A 14964-nucleotide genomic window follows, 5' to 3' on the forward strand; every position below is an offset into this window, starting at 1 on the left:
ACGACGTGGATGGAACTAGAGGGTATTATGCTGAGCGAAATAAGGCAATCGGAGAAAGACAATTATCATATGCTCCCCCTGATATGAGGAAGTGGAGATGCAACATGGGTGGGTTAAGGGGGTAGGAGAAGAATAAATGAAACAAGATGGGATTGGGAGGGAGACAAACCATGAGAGACTCTTAATCTCACAAAACACACTGAAGGTTGCTGGGGAGAGGGGGTTGGGAGAGGGGGTTGGGGTTATGGACATTGAGGAGGGTATGTGCTATGGTGAGTGCTGTGAAGTGTGTCAGCCTGGCAATTCACAGACCTGTACCCATGGGGATAAAAATACATAATATGTTTATTTAAAAAAATAAATAATAAATAAATAAAATTTTTTTTAAAAAAAGAATGCATCCTGACTTCATTATTTTTGGTGTTTGCTAGAGATTTAAAAAGACACTAAGTTTGCATCATTCCATGTCACAAAATGTAAAGGAGTAGCTTCTAATCTGTATGCCTTTCACGGCACAGTAGATGCCCTTTCCAGAAATGGTTTGAATGGAAGATGGTGTGCATGGGAATGTCTACCAATCAGAACAAATATATTTCTTACTGATCATGCTGCAGAGGGTAACCCCAGTGCTTTGCTTTCTGACACCCAGATACTGAAGTCCATTTCTGAAAGAAAGTTTACTCTTTGGTATCAAATCAATTGGAATTGATTCCTCAAGAGTTCTGACGGTTTGTATCCCCGGCCAACAGATGATCTTGATATTACTGAGAATTCCTCACCATATATTTCAAGAATCAAAGTGCTGATTAACCAACAGGGGACCCCTTGCTTCTTACCAGGGAGGGTGCTCTTCCTAGCATGACTGGACCACTGCAGACCTACCCAAGCATCTTCTAGATGGGCATTGGTTATTTGACCTAACTCCCCAAGGACTCATCAGAGCTATAAGATAAAGGGAAACAAATTAGATGCCACACAGAGTCAGGTAACTTCATGTGATCTATCTATCTTTCTTTCTTTCTTTTTTAGAGAAATTCTTAGGATTTTTTTTTAAGATTTTTATTTATTTATTTGATAGATCACAAGTAGACAGAGAGGCAGGCAGAGAGAGATGGAGAGAGAGAGAGAGAGAGAGGGGAGGAAGCATGCTCCTCGATGAGCAGAGAGCCCAATGCAGGGATTGATCCCAGGACCTTGAGATCATGACCTGAGGCTTTAATCCACTGAGCCACCCAGGTGCCCCTTCATGTGATCTTTCTATAGCCAGCATTAAAAGCCAGAAAGGGCCTTCCAGAAATACATGTCCTTGTGGATTAAAAAGTTTCTTTTCTATTCTTACTAGCTTTATCCTCTAATTGCTGCTATGATTTGCAGTTGAAAGTTTATATCCAAGTCCTCATGCTCAATAAAGATTTGAGGCTTGGGATTGTACACAGGCCTTTCATTAGTCTTATAATTGTTATTATTTAGTCCAGGTGTGTAATTTTTTTTTCCTTTGGTAATCCATACACTGGAATATTCTCTGTGAAGCATGCTAGAAAAAAGAAAGGATAGCACTCTTTTTAGAACTTCATGTAAGAGAGGCACCTGGGTAGCTCAGTTGGTTGGGTGTCTGCCTTCAGCTTGAGTCATGGTTTTGTGGTCCTGGGGCCAAGCCCCATGTCAGAATCCCTCCTCAGTGAGGAGTCTGCTTCTCCCTCTCCCTCTGTAGCTCCCCCTGATTGTGCTTTCTTTCTCTTTCTCTGTCAAATAAATAAATAAAATCTTAAAAAAAAAAAAAAAGACTTTATGAAAGAAAGAGCTCTAAACACCTACAAATGTAGAGCCAGTTTCCAGCATGTCATGTGAAGGCTTTGCCTCTAAATTTTCATTGCAGTTTCAGGATTAAGCCAAACCACTTTTATTCTACTTAATGAATGTAACTGCCCATTCATCAATATGGAGAATTCAGGGTTGAACAGTGTGAAATTTTGTGCTGATTATTCAGAACCTCAGTCAAGGCCATGATTTTTTCCTACACATTTTATGACATTATTTTGTCTAGACATTATGTCCTTGTGCCCTGAATTACAGCATTTATTGCCAAATTGCTTTAATCAGTTATCACCATTCAAAACTATGTGTCCAAAAGAGTTTAGAAGGAAGCAAAGTGCAATAATGATAGGAAGAAAGTAAACTGTGTTAAACTATGCATCATGTGTCTTGATGAAACTACTTATGGGGAGCCCTCTTACATTTCCAACCACCACCTCTGAGCCCAGTCATGAAAAGTTAGCCAGTTATACCCCAGAGAGCGTTTTTTACTTAGAGAGCCTCAAATATTATGGAGGTGAACTCGGACTCCCTCTACCACTTTTATTCTCCATAGTCGTAAACAAAAGTGACACAGCTAACTGTATTTTTGAGTTCTAGTATAGGAAAAGACTGAGGGTATCAGTGATTAGCCTTAAGACTCTAAATAACCTCTCTTTTCAAAAATTATGTCCTCGCAAAGAAAGGGGAGTGCTGGGGCTGCAGTGGGAAGTGGAGTGGGGGACGAATGTTAGCACAGGCTGGTAGCCTTTACTTATGTGACTGGGCTGTACCAGCATGGCCTCTGTCTGGAAAGGATGCAAGATGACCATGGAGAAACCTGTTTTCAAAAAGGGATGACAAAAAAAAAAAAAAGGTTTGACTGAGTGAAGCAGAGTTCACAGTTATGACATGAGATGAGTTAACTCTCAGATGGAAACAATATGAAGTATAGGTCCAAGCTTTGGAGGGCAAGTACACAGATCTTAATTCTAATGATGTAATGGAGTTAAGGGAAGTCTGAAGAAAAACTAAAGCAACAACCAGGAAAACATCCTTGTAAGGAGATTAGCAACCAAGGAGCGAGGGATGCAAGAGTGTACTAATCAAATCCAGTACTTCAAGCCAGTCCACTAGCCTAGCATTGCCTGATGGTAGACCCAATGATCAGCTTTTTTTTCCTAAACATGGAAGGTGAATTGGAACAGACTAAAGACAAACTGGAACAATCCCAAAATGAACTGAGTATCTGGCAGTTTAGGAGATACTCCCCAGGCAAGACAAACCTGGCAGTCCCACCCTGAGAGAGCTGTGGTGGGAAGCCAAGTACCCAGTTTCCACACCAAGACTCAGACATTGAATCTAAAAAAAAAAGGCCTCATTCTTATACTATCTATCCTGTAATGGTTAAGATAGATTTACCAGATTTATCTTGTGTTTCAGCTTTTTTCTCTCCCCCCTCCCCTGCTTTAAAAGGCTGATAGCATCTATCTATTTTAAAGAACTGGCCACCTCCAAAAAATACCCCTTCCAAAATAAATACCCACCTCCAAAAAATACCCTAGACACTGGGGAAATTTTTCTGAAAAGAAAATAGAGGGAGAAATGAAAGTCTTAAGTCTGTGGCAAACTGTGTCTTTAGACAGTTTGGAGGAATGAGAACCTAGAGACTTAAAGTCATGAATTGAACATGTAAAATTCCAGTAAAATGTAAAAATAGAATGTTCTCTTAACCTTGAGCATAGTGATTTAGAGACACTGTGTATCAGTTTTGCCAATAAGTCTGTGGACTTTGTGATTGTTGAACTTCTGGGTCAAAATTCAAATGAGGCAAATTTTTCCTTTAAGAGTTTTGGAGAGGTTTTTTTGGTTTTGTTTTGTTTTGTGGTTTTGTTGTTGTTGTTGTTTGGGTTTTTTGCTAAGAACCAATTTAATTGTCATGAGAGAATCAAATAATAGATGTCAGTACAAGTAGTTCATATATTCAACCCTTTAGTTTGGGGCTCCGTATTATTTGATTGAGCCTTAAATCAATGTGGTTTTAATCAATGGTTTGTTCTTTGCATGGTTTCTAATGCTGTAGATAATCTTACCATGGACTGTACAAACATAAAGGCCTGGTATCAAACTTCAGGTTGAAAGTGTTTGAAGCATTATAAACATTCGTTTCACTACTAGAGTGTAGTAGGGGATTGGCTGTGATGAGACTCGCTGCATTATTTTTTTCAGTGGTGCAACTAAATCTCCATTGCCTTCAACAGGCACATGTTGAAAGAACATTGTCATTAGTGTTAATGGGGGAATGTGTTTCCTTCATTGCATTTGGGCTTTTTCTATTGAATTTTTTTTTTTTTTTTTTTTTTTTTTTTTTTTTTGTAGAGGGCAGCAAAACAGTGCTTATTGAGCAATAGCAAAGCAATAGTACAAAGCTCCCACAGAGGGAGGGGACCCAAGAGGGTTGCCCTTGCACTGCTGATATTAAATTAAATGTGCCTTGAAAAAAATTGTGTTTTGATTATAACTTCAAATAAATTCTCTAACCTAAAAATTATTTTAAGAATTCTTCCCCCTTTTCAAATTAAATGTGGTGATTGCTACAAAGATTAGATCCTTCATACTTTTGTAAACAGAGTGGTTACCACTATGGAAAACATGATGGTTCTAATTCTGGCTAAAATTTAACAAGAAGTCCTCAGCCAAGATTACCAATTTGATGCCTTTTATGCATCATAGTTACCAAAATAGTATTCACAATTTTAACTGTATATAAGCTTTATATATTACGTACCTATACTTATATAGTTATATTTAGGATCTATTACTGTGCTTTATTAATGACCACATTTCTGATTCGCTAAGCATATGGCCTAGATGGCTTCTTTGTCCTCACTTTTTAAATGAAGTATTTGGGTTAGATGTTCTCTGAGGCTCATGTCAGCCCTAAAATTTTATGATTTTGTGTTCCATGAAATAAACTGGCCATCTTGTCTTTTATATGGTCCCACCTGCTAACTCAGATGTAACCTCTCCCTCATTCCCAACAGGAAAAAATTAGAAATATTTTATACAGAGATAGGCTTTTATAAATAAAGCAAAATGAGGACAAGAAGAAGGAATCAACTCAAATTTCAGCAGAAAAGGATGACGTTTAAAAAACATTCCTCCCTTGAAGAGATTTGAGTCATTTTCAGATAACGCATTTGAAGTCATTTGTTGTGGACACTCCCAAAATAGGGCCAGCTAATTTGAAAAGGTTTCAAGATGAAGTTTCATCGAGTTTCATCTGGAATAGAAGAATCTGCATCATTATATAGAACTAGGTCTGACCCATTCTTATGGAGTGTAATGATTCCAGCGAAATATGGCCATAAAATGTTTAGGAAACTAAGTGTTCTTTAACACTTAGGCTGATACAAATACTATGCTCCCTCATCCATTTGGACATTCTAAGAGATACCTACCATCAGCATCTGTAAATGGATAAAATCAGGTTCTAACAGTAAGGAGGATTTCTGACCTATGAATAGCCAGGCACTATTCTGAAGTCCTGACAGTGGTTCATATCTGGGTATTATTATTCTTCCTAGGAAAAGGAAGGGAACCAGCGAAGAAGTGTTTGTGATGAAGGGAAAGGCAGTTCTTCTCTTCACCATTACTATAGGGAAGTCTTTCTTTAGAGACAGATTTTTACTTAGTGCATTCATTTACTCCCTCTCCTTCCTTTCTTTTCTTTTCTTACTTTTTTTTTTCAACACTGACTGGTAGCACTGTCCTCTTATTCCCACTAGTCACTTCCCTAGAATCCCTCCCCATTCTAGTACCTGATCCTCCCAGGAAAATCAAGCTGCACAACCCCAAAGCCTCGGGTTATTGCTCAAGTCACCTCTCCCTGAGCCCAGATGTCTCTGGCATTCTCACGTGCATTTTGCATAATTACCCCTTGCAGTTTCCTAGCCAAGATCTCATATGAAGTTAAAAGAAGAAACTCGTTTTCCCCTTGGATTTCTGTGCTCCTGGGAAACTTCATCTTGCATCATTTTTTAATTAGACAGCCCTATTCCAGGAGTTCCCGAAATCCCACTTCTTGGTGTCGCTGACTTTATTGAGGACACCCAGAGCCTAACACAGAGATGTCTGTAAAGATCCCTGCTGATTCTGTTGACCCATTTAAGCCCTGGTGATTTCTCTGCCACCAGATCCCTTCCTAAGTGGACAGCCAGTCATCCTAAAGGAGAAGTTGGTGCGAAGGGCAGGTGTCCACCATGGATGAGTACAAGGCTATCAGTTCACCATTTTTCTGCCACCTAAGGTGAACCTGAAGTCTAGACCCCCCCAAAAAAGCCTTTTTCCTATTTCTTCAAATTATTTGTAGTATACTTCCTCCCTAGCACCCCCAAATTGTTATCCTTTATTTCTGGAACTGAATTAAATAATAGATGCTCTGTCATTGGCATTTCCATAAGGTTAAGATGAAGTAACCTGTTTAACAAGTATTTCATTAGGGGGAATGAAAAAGATAGACTGAGAAATTCCAGTAGAAGTTTGTTATATAATTTTAAATGCTTTAAAATAACGTCACAATATTCTTCTTTTAAGAAGATCGGTCTTTTGTGGAAGATGTTATTAGTGGAGTCCTTGAAGCAAGTGGTGGAAAATGGCTTTTTCATTACTTCAAAGGCAATATTAAAGGACCATGAAATTCAAAGCCCCTGGTTTTATCACAGACATTTTTATGTCAGGATTTAAACATTTTCCTCCTCGACATTCTTCTAACACTCTAGTTGTACAGGAAAGAATTGTTATAATTGGCCCGGATCATAGTATGATTATTAAATGATAGGCATCAATTAAGCTGATATTTAAATTGAAGATATTCATATCAGATAAGAGGAAAGTATGATTATAATTAAATACATAAAATGTATAATCTGCTTTGGGAGTACACTTTAAACCATGTGATTATTTGTTGGAATATAAACTGTCACAAAAATTCTTCCACCTATTTCCTCTTTGCTCACTGTCACTAAACATAAATAAAATATTTCATACATATTTTCCTTAATATGATTATGGAGGTGCTTTATGTATATTATCATTTTGAAGCTGTATCATTTAGGAATAAAAAGAAATAGAGAGAGGGGAGAGGGGAAGTCTTGAAAATGTTAACCAGGATCTTTTTTGTGAATGCAGGGTTGTCAACACACTTGTATTCCCCAGAGTTAACCTTTTGGTTCCCAGGATTTTGCCATGTGTTATGATTATAGCATTAGCATGAATACAGTGATGCCACAACTTAGTAATAACATGCTTGCTAAGGACCTAGGGATTTTAGCAGTTGTCTGAATTCACTACTTTTATGGGTATTTTTTAAAAGGAAAAATGCTGCTAAATAGCAACATTTGTAAGTTTTAAGTATTATTTGTTTACCTACTGGAGATCAGAAAACTCCAAAAATCAGATTCATAGATTCTGACACTAATGCTTTCTTAGACAAGCAAAATATTCACTAAGACCACAAAGGAATTGTTTTATCAATATGATACTTTTTTTTTTTTTCACTTAGAAGCTCTTGAAAATAAGAGTTCTTCATTTATGTTGTGTGTATTTTCATCTACATCTAAAAGACAAGTAAATGCCAACTACTGTTTTCTCTTTCTGGAATGTATTCCTTGCTGGCCACCTGTTCAGATGTTGACAAGCAGCTGAGCAGTGTCCATTAGGGTTCCTCCACTCCAGTGACTGGGTGACAAGCCATTGGCCTGGGACTATCAAAGCTGTCCCATCCTGCCTACCATAGTTACTACCTAGAAGTGATGATGCGATCTAACTTTATCCAGTTAGAGCGAAATTCTGGATTTTGTTTAACAATAATGAGAAAAATCTGCCCACTGCCCTTCTAAGCCTACCACATGTGATCTGGAGAGAGAATTATGGATGTTGAGCTTTAGCTTTAGCCCCCTTACGATCACAAGGGAAGACAATCCAAGGGTGAGGTTGATCCATAAAGATGAAGGGACAAGAAGAACTGAGAGACAGAGCTCGACCTCTAACTGTGCTGCATTCAAAACCCCACCTCTTCACTGTCAATGATACATGCCAATCAATTCCCTTCATGAAGGGATTTAAGCCAGATTGTAGTGATGTTCAACTATTTATAACCTAAAGTGTTCTACCAGATACAGAATTTAGTGCTAGGAGTGGTGCCTTACACATCATAGTTCCTAAAATGCTGCACTATCTGCTTCTAGGTAAGCAGAGTAATGAGGAAAAAATACTTTTCTATGACTGGAAGTTGATAAATTTTATTTTATACATATATAATGTATGCATTATGTTATATACACAATGTATATAATTATATATAACTGGTTAAATGATTACATAAATGGTTAAATCATTGCCAGTTGTACCTTATAATAGAGTTCAAGTGCTAGCCAAAATTACAATATTCAGTGATTTGGTAGGAAAATCTTTAGCTTTCATTAAAGTCCTTCAGTAGAGAGACAAGTTTGGACTAAAACTAACCAATCTGAAAAAGAAATTTAAAGCAATATATCTTTTCTAAAAGAAACAGTCTCTGCAAGTGACTCTCTTTCCTAGACTGGTAAAAGTCTGTTTAAGACTGACCATATTTAGAAAGAAAGAAAGAATGAATGAAAAAAAGAGAGAAAAAAAGAAATTTTCTGTCCTAGGGTTAGGTCAGTTGGAGAAAAAGCAGGATGGAGTAACCATCACAGGAGACAAAGCTGGTGCCTGAAGGAAATCTAATGCTCTCCCAGCAACGAGAATTTTCAAAGAAACCCCACACCAAGGGTTAGGCTCTTGTTCATCTCTAGGACAATCTCAGGCCCAAAAAGAGAATTCTCCCCAATATCCATCTTTGGCATAACCCTACCAGACAAAGGATAGGTGAGATAGTCCCAGAGAGTAGAACTAAGGTCTATAAGGTTGGACAACTAAACCATTCACTCCTCATACAAGGCAAGAATCACTCAGTGCTCCTGTCCAGCAGGATATGGAATGTGCTATGAACCAATAACCACTCCATGTTGCTTCCTATTCTCCTTCTCAATATGTATTATAACTTACCATCTTCTCCCCATCATTTGTAGGCTGGGAAGTACAGAGAATGGGTGACTTAAGTTTGTTGAATTATTACTGATCATTAAGAATCATATCGAAATTTTATTTAAAATAAAAAAAGGGGACTCCATCTAGAAATCATGCACTTGAAGTGCTAGTACCTGGAAGAGACTTGATTGTCTCCCTTTAAACTAGTGGTTCTCAACTTTGGTTGCTATTCAGAACCATTAGGAACTTCTTATGGCTGGGTTGCACCTAGATTAATTAAATCAGATTCTCAAGGGGAGAAACCAGGCATCAAGTGGTCCAACATGTAGCTTAGTTGAGAACCACTGCTTCCACTTAGGGGTGAAGATTTGGGGAACCTGGATATGGAGAGGAAGATGCATGGATGTTGATTTAGCAAAAATGACAATGGATCTTTTTGCTTGTTTCTTGAGTCATTTCACTCCTTTCGTTTGTAATAACACCCATGTTCTTGATTGACCCCATCTTGGCTTTAGTCACTCATGGGAACATACAGACATTGATTCAGGAGAGTAAGCTGTAAACTTTTGCTTTATGGTTGGGAAAGAGAAAATATTAATTAAGAGTATTGATATTGATTGTTGCTGGACCAATCAACTTCTAGAAGATACAAAACCCTGGAAAATGCAGGAAAATGGTGTGGGATCCCAGAATAAGCCCTACCTGAAACCTGATCTACCTGTGAATGAAGCCAGTAAATTCCTTTTATTGATTAGGAGAGTTGGAATTGGGTTTTCTCTTGTAAGTGGAAGCATCCTCACTGATAGGTTCTGTGGTGGATACAGGCAGTGCTCTGCTAAGATCCCTAGGATTTCTTTTCGACTGCCCCCACCCCCATTGCTTGCTCTCCATTTGCGTCTAATGGCCTGTACCTATGATAGTCCTCAGAGGACTATCTCAGGTTGCTGGAGCTGCTTTGCAATTTTGATCAGAGGGCCAGAATTGTCTTGGATTTACATCTTTCCTAGTGCAGGCCTTAGCCAACCACTTCCCAGTACATGAGCATGAAGTCTGGAGTTGGACAAACCCTGAGGCATAGCTTACACTTCATAGCCTGGCTCAGGATCTAAACCTTTGCTGGGATTCTTCCATTCCTTATCTAACATGCCCAACTCACTTCCCAGTTTCTGCTGGAAGTACTTCCTTCACAGATGACTTAAACACAAATCCTCACTTGGAGACTTCTTCTGGGTAACCCAAACTAAGACACATGCTAATCCCTGCTAGTGTTGAATTCTGTGAGAAGCACATAGTGTGGGATTGATAAATGTGACTGGTTGGCTCAGAAGCTGATTGTTTTCTCTAAAAGTATTATCTCTTTTTTACATGCTAAACAAAATAGCAAAACATATTTAACAATGAGATACATGGCAGAATCAAACTTTAGAGTGAAATCCAGAGAAATCATCAGGCTAACCCCTGATATAAAGAAATTAAATTCTAGTGAGGACACATAACTTATTTCCAAGCCTCTTGACTGGTTAACGACAAGGCCTGTGCTTAAAGTCAGTGCCTCTTTGGTACCATTGGAAATTTGTTTATTGCCATGCTTAACTGTGAATTCCAAGCATCTTATTTAAGTCACATTTTCTCTGTTGAGAGACAAATTCCTTATTCTTGCTGTATACAGAAGAGTGTCACAATAGCTGAATTATTAGAGCTGAATACTCTTTATATGAATATGATAAGCATAAATTAATGATTCTTAAATATATGAACCACACAGTTAGTTACTTCTTGGGCCACAGAATAGACTATGACTAGAAGAAATGTGACTCAGAAGATGGAGCTCATAGACTGAGTTCTGAATTTATTCTGGTACTCAATAAATGTTTGTTGAATAAAGTATAGTGAGTTCCACAAGCACATAGAGAAAAGAGGTTCTAGTGTCAATAGTAGAGAAGAGGTAGGCACACCTGAATTATTAAATGGAGAAAATTGGCTTTATGTGGAAGAGATGGAGTTTGTTACTCTCTCAGGCTTCTTGGTTATTGAACTCAGGAAGTAGGGAGCCTTAAGTTTGTTCCTGGGCTGTATATTCGATATCAAAAGATAAATATTTCAGATATCTACCCTGTTTTGTGTGTTTGGTATGTGTATGTGTTGAGTGTATAGCCTTTTGTTATTCTAGAACTAACAAAGTCCAGAACTGAGCCATAGAGAATGAAGGAAGGTACTACTGTGCTAATGGTCTCTCCTGAGCTAACATTTTAAATGAGATGCAGAGTCTCATCCATGGAAGTCAGTGCACAGATGGCAAGAGTGATGAAAAAGAGATGGTCAAGACACTGGTGAATTTTGGAGATAACAATTGGAACCATGGTCTACACTGCCCTTAGTTGTCACAATATGGTTGTCATCTTGGAAGCCCTGGATGGTATTTTGTTAATAAACTTACTAATTTTCCTTACATAGACCCAGAAGGGGTTTTCTTTAAAATAAATGTAGATAATGCCTTAGACATCCCAGGAGCTTACGATATAAATTTAGAGAGTTTACTTCATAGTGATCTGAAAGGATTTGTTAATCAGGTTTATATAGGCTTGGATATTGTTCCTATCCTGTCTCCTAGATTATCAGGAAAGATCATCTAAAGCATATCTTTTAATGAAGGATAAGCTGAGGATAACTCTATTCTAAAAAGACAGAAAGAAATATTTACACACATACATGGATTGTTAAAGATTGAATAGATAGGGGCTTCAAATCAGATTCCAGAAATGTCAGCAATTTTTTGTTGTTTTAATGCTCTAAGGCTCAGGCACAAGAAGGCAAAATAAGCTGTTGACAGCATTCTAAAATCCTCCCTATAGTCTTGCCCACATACAAAAAGAAAAATAAAAGGAAAAAAAAAAGGTCAAGAGGAATTGGAAAAGGTTTGCCATGAAATTCAGCTTTGTTAAATCACCTATTGTATTCAAGGTGCCCTTTAGCCTAATTTCAAGCTTATCTCATGTAGTCTTCAAAACTACCTCCTACGTAGTATTTTATATATGAAGAAAGCAATTATACAGTAAAGTAAAATAACTTCTACAAGGTTGTAACAGTGGGTTTAAACCCATGTCAGTCAAGACCAAAGTTACAGGAGAAAGGAATAAACAATGCTAATGAATTGGAAAATTCAATAATGAAAGATCTTTTTAAAAAAACTTTTATAAAGTTAATCATTATTTGAAAGAAAATAAAATCTAAATTTGCATTTTGTTATATCCTTAAAGAAAAAAGTGCTATCGTAAAAACTAAGCAATATGTAGTCATTGGAGCAGAACGGGTTGATGGTTTGCCAGAGAATTACCACCAAGTGTGTTAGGTGCTCCTAAGCTAATGGATATACATAAGGAAGCAAGATGGTTAGGGGCTTGGGCAAAGTCCCGATCTGCATGGAGTAGGGTCTGTAAATTTTTTAAATGTACCCTTGACAATTGACTAATGTAAAATTCTGCCTATAAACTCTACTTTTCATTGACTTATTGAAAACAAGAATTGTTCACCCACGAGTATTTATTGAATGTTTATTCAAAACAATTTGCACTAGATTTTACAAGGTAGAGACTAGAGAAGAACAACAATGACAGGACAAATAGACTGAAGGAAAGATCTGGCCATGTTTGAAGTGACAGAGAAGTCATTTCGCCTCTTTGACAGCCATTTCGAGTTCTTTCTAATACTACACATACTCAAGCTCAGTTCATCATCTCCCTTCTGATTTTTCACCTCAAGTCATTAGGATTTGCCACTAAGCAGAGCCTGTTCACTGCCAGAGGCAAAGTGTGAGAAAATGAAGATGCCAAGATTCATTGTTAACATTTATTAAGCACTTACTATAAGCCAGGAAATGACCTTAAGTTTTAAGATGCAGTAACTGATTAAATCCTAAAAATCAACCCCATGAGTGGTTACTTTTCATTATCCCTTATCTATTTGTGAAGATATTGAGATACTACAATGTTGTTAGATTCACACACTCTGAAGGAATTGGGATATTTTCAATAAATAAGAGGCAATGAAGACAGGTACAGTAGAGATACAGGTAAATTTTTAGATGAAATGGAGAGCAATTGAAAAGATGATCTTTATCTTCCCTACAAAATAAGAGGTAATAGGGGAGATGGTCATACAAGGGAACAAAAATAGAACTCAGGTTATTATGGCTTGGTGCTCTGATATTAGCATAAAACATTTACCTAACATTTACATAAAACATTTATAGTTCCTCCAAGAAGATAATGATACTCCCATTTTATGGAAAAAAAAAAAAAAAGCATCTGGAGAGTTGAGAATTTAAGTTGCTTACCAAAGACCACACACTGTGCAAACTCAATACTGTTTACCACTAAATCTTGGTTCTTTTTTCTATGGCCTTTTTATTTATCAATTCTCAAGTTGGTGGGAATGAGCTTGGAAAATTAAGAACAGGACAGGTTTGGAATAGTCATGGTGGGAAATGAAACTCATAGCCACACAGAAATAAGCAAAAATTGTCAAGTCTCAGAACCAGATCTGAGGACTTGAAGTCCCAAAGTGTGATATTGAAATCAAGTCTATTTAGATGATTATTTGATTCACCTATAGCAGAACAGTGTCCATGACAGGAAGTTTGAAACTGTTAGAGATAAGGAAGTAAATGGCACTTACAACACTGCTATACACAGATATTTAAAATACAAAGCAAAACAATTATATGTGATACCTGCCATGAGAGAGGTACAGAGAATGCCACACTTCATTTACTCTAATTCCAAAAGTTCACATTTTAACACCTTAAAATTGGGATGTATCTTAAAATGAGTGACAGTCTTTTTCAGCAATGACAAGACAGTTGTCATGAGTTGGTTGTGATTATCTGCACAATCTTGAACTTGGCCATGGGGGTTCAAATCACCTTCAGGTCTGTTGGGTTGTATTCACTGAGGATACTACAGATATTGATTTGTACATGCCATTGAAAGTATCTTGGAGGCATAGATACAGGGCTTGGAGGCATATATGTTAGCGAAGCAAATATTTATAGTAATTCAGTAAATATGACCACAAGTCCATATTTTGGGGGGAAGCAGCAACTCAAATGCTTTCCATAAATTATACCCACAGGTAGATGCAACTACTCTTGTTTTGTTACTGGGATACCTGAAAAAGGATTGCAGAGCACAAATCAAGCAATTCAACTCAAAGTAGGAGAAATTGTCAGATTCCTTGGCATAGATATATTCTAGTTATCTTTTACTCCGTAACAAGTCAGCCCTCAAACCAAATGGCTTAAAGCAACACTGATCATTCTATTGTCTCTCTCAGAGTCTCAGTGCAACAGGAATTCAGGAAGGGTTTGCCTGAGTATTTCTGGCTCATGGTCTGTCATGCAGTTGCAGTCACAAGGAAACTAGACCAGGGACAACAGGGAGCTGAAGCACCTGCAGGTGGGTCAGGCGTCTGTCTCACTTCATATTTTCCCAGAGCCTCTCCCTGTGGTCTCTTTACATGGGTTGCTTTGGGCTTTGAAATGTTTAGACAGCCCCGAGGCAGTTGGACTATTTGTGTGGCAGCTAAAGGCTTTCAGAGAGAGTAGTCCAGCAAGCAAGATGGATGCTGAATCACCTTCACAACGTGGCCTCAGAAGTTGTGTGGCATCACTTCTTTTTTTTTTTTTTAAAGATTTTATTTATTTATTTGACAGAGAGAGATCACAAGTAGGCAGAGAGGCAGGCAGAGAGAAAGGAAGGGAAGCAGGCCCCCTGCTGAGCAGAGAGCCCGATGTGGGACTCGATCCCAAGACCCTGAGATCATGACCTGAGCTGAAGGCAGCGGCTTAACCCACTGAGCCACCCAGGCGCCCATGCAGCATCACTTCTGAGGCATTTTGTTGGCTACCAGAAAGTCAAAAGACTGCCCAGATTCAATGGGAGGGAACTTAACTTCACCTTTTGATTGGGGAGCGAAATCCTAGAAGAACATATGGGCTGGAAGCTACTGTTGCAGCTGTATTTCAAAAATACAATCTGCACAAGATGAAAGAAATGTCAAAGCATTAAGAGGCTGGCATTACTGTTTCATTCATTGTGTAGGACT

General features: G+C 38.0%; 1 long non-coding RNA gene and 1 pseudogene across 2 annotated transcripts in view; both read left to right on the forward strand.

Moving 5' to 3' along the window:
* Positions 1 to 3388, forward strand: part of LOC132018502 (pre-mRNA-splicing regulator WTAP-like) — a 13190-nt pseudogene extending 9802 nt beyond the window's left edge.
* LOC132017411 (uncharacterized) overlaps positions 1 to 14964 on the forward strand; it is a 400345-nt gene that overhangs the window by 367237 nt on the left and 18144 nt on the right. The gene's annotated exons all lie outside the window — the stretch shown is intronic.

Source organism: Mustela nigripes, chromosome 5 (assembly GCF_022355385.1).
Source record: "Mustela nigripes isolate SB6536 chromosome 5, MUSNIG.SB6536, whole genome shotgun sequence".
NCBI classification, from domain to species: Eukaryota; Metazoa; Chordata; class Mammalia; order Carnivora; family Mustelidae; genus Mustela; species Mustela nigripes.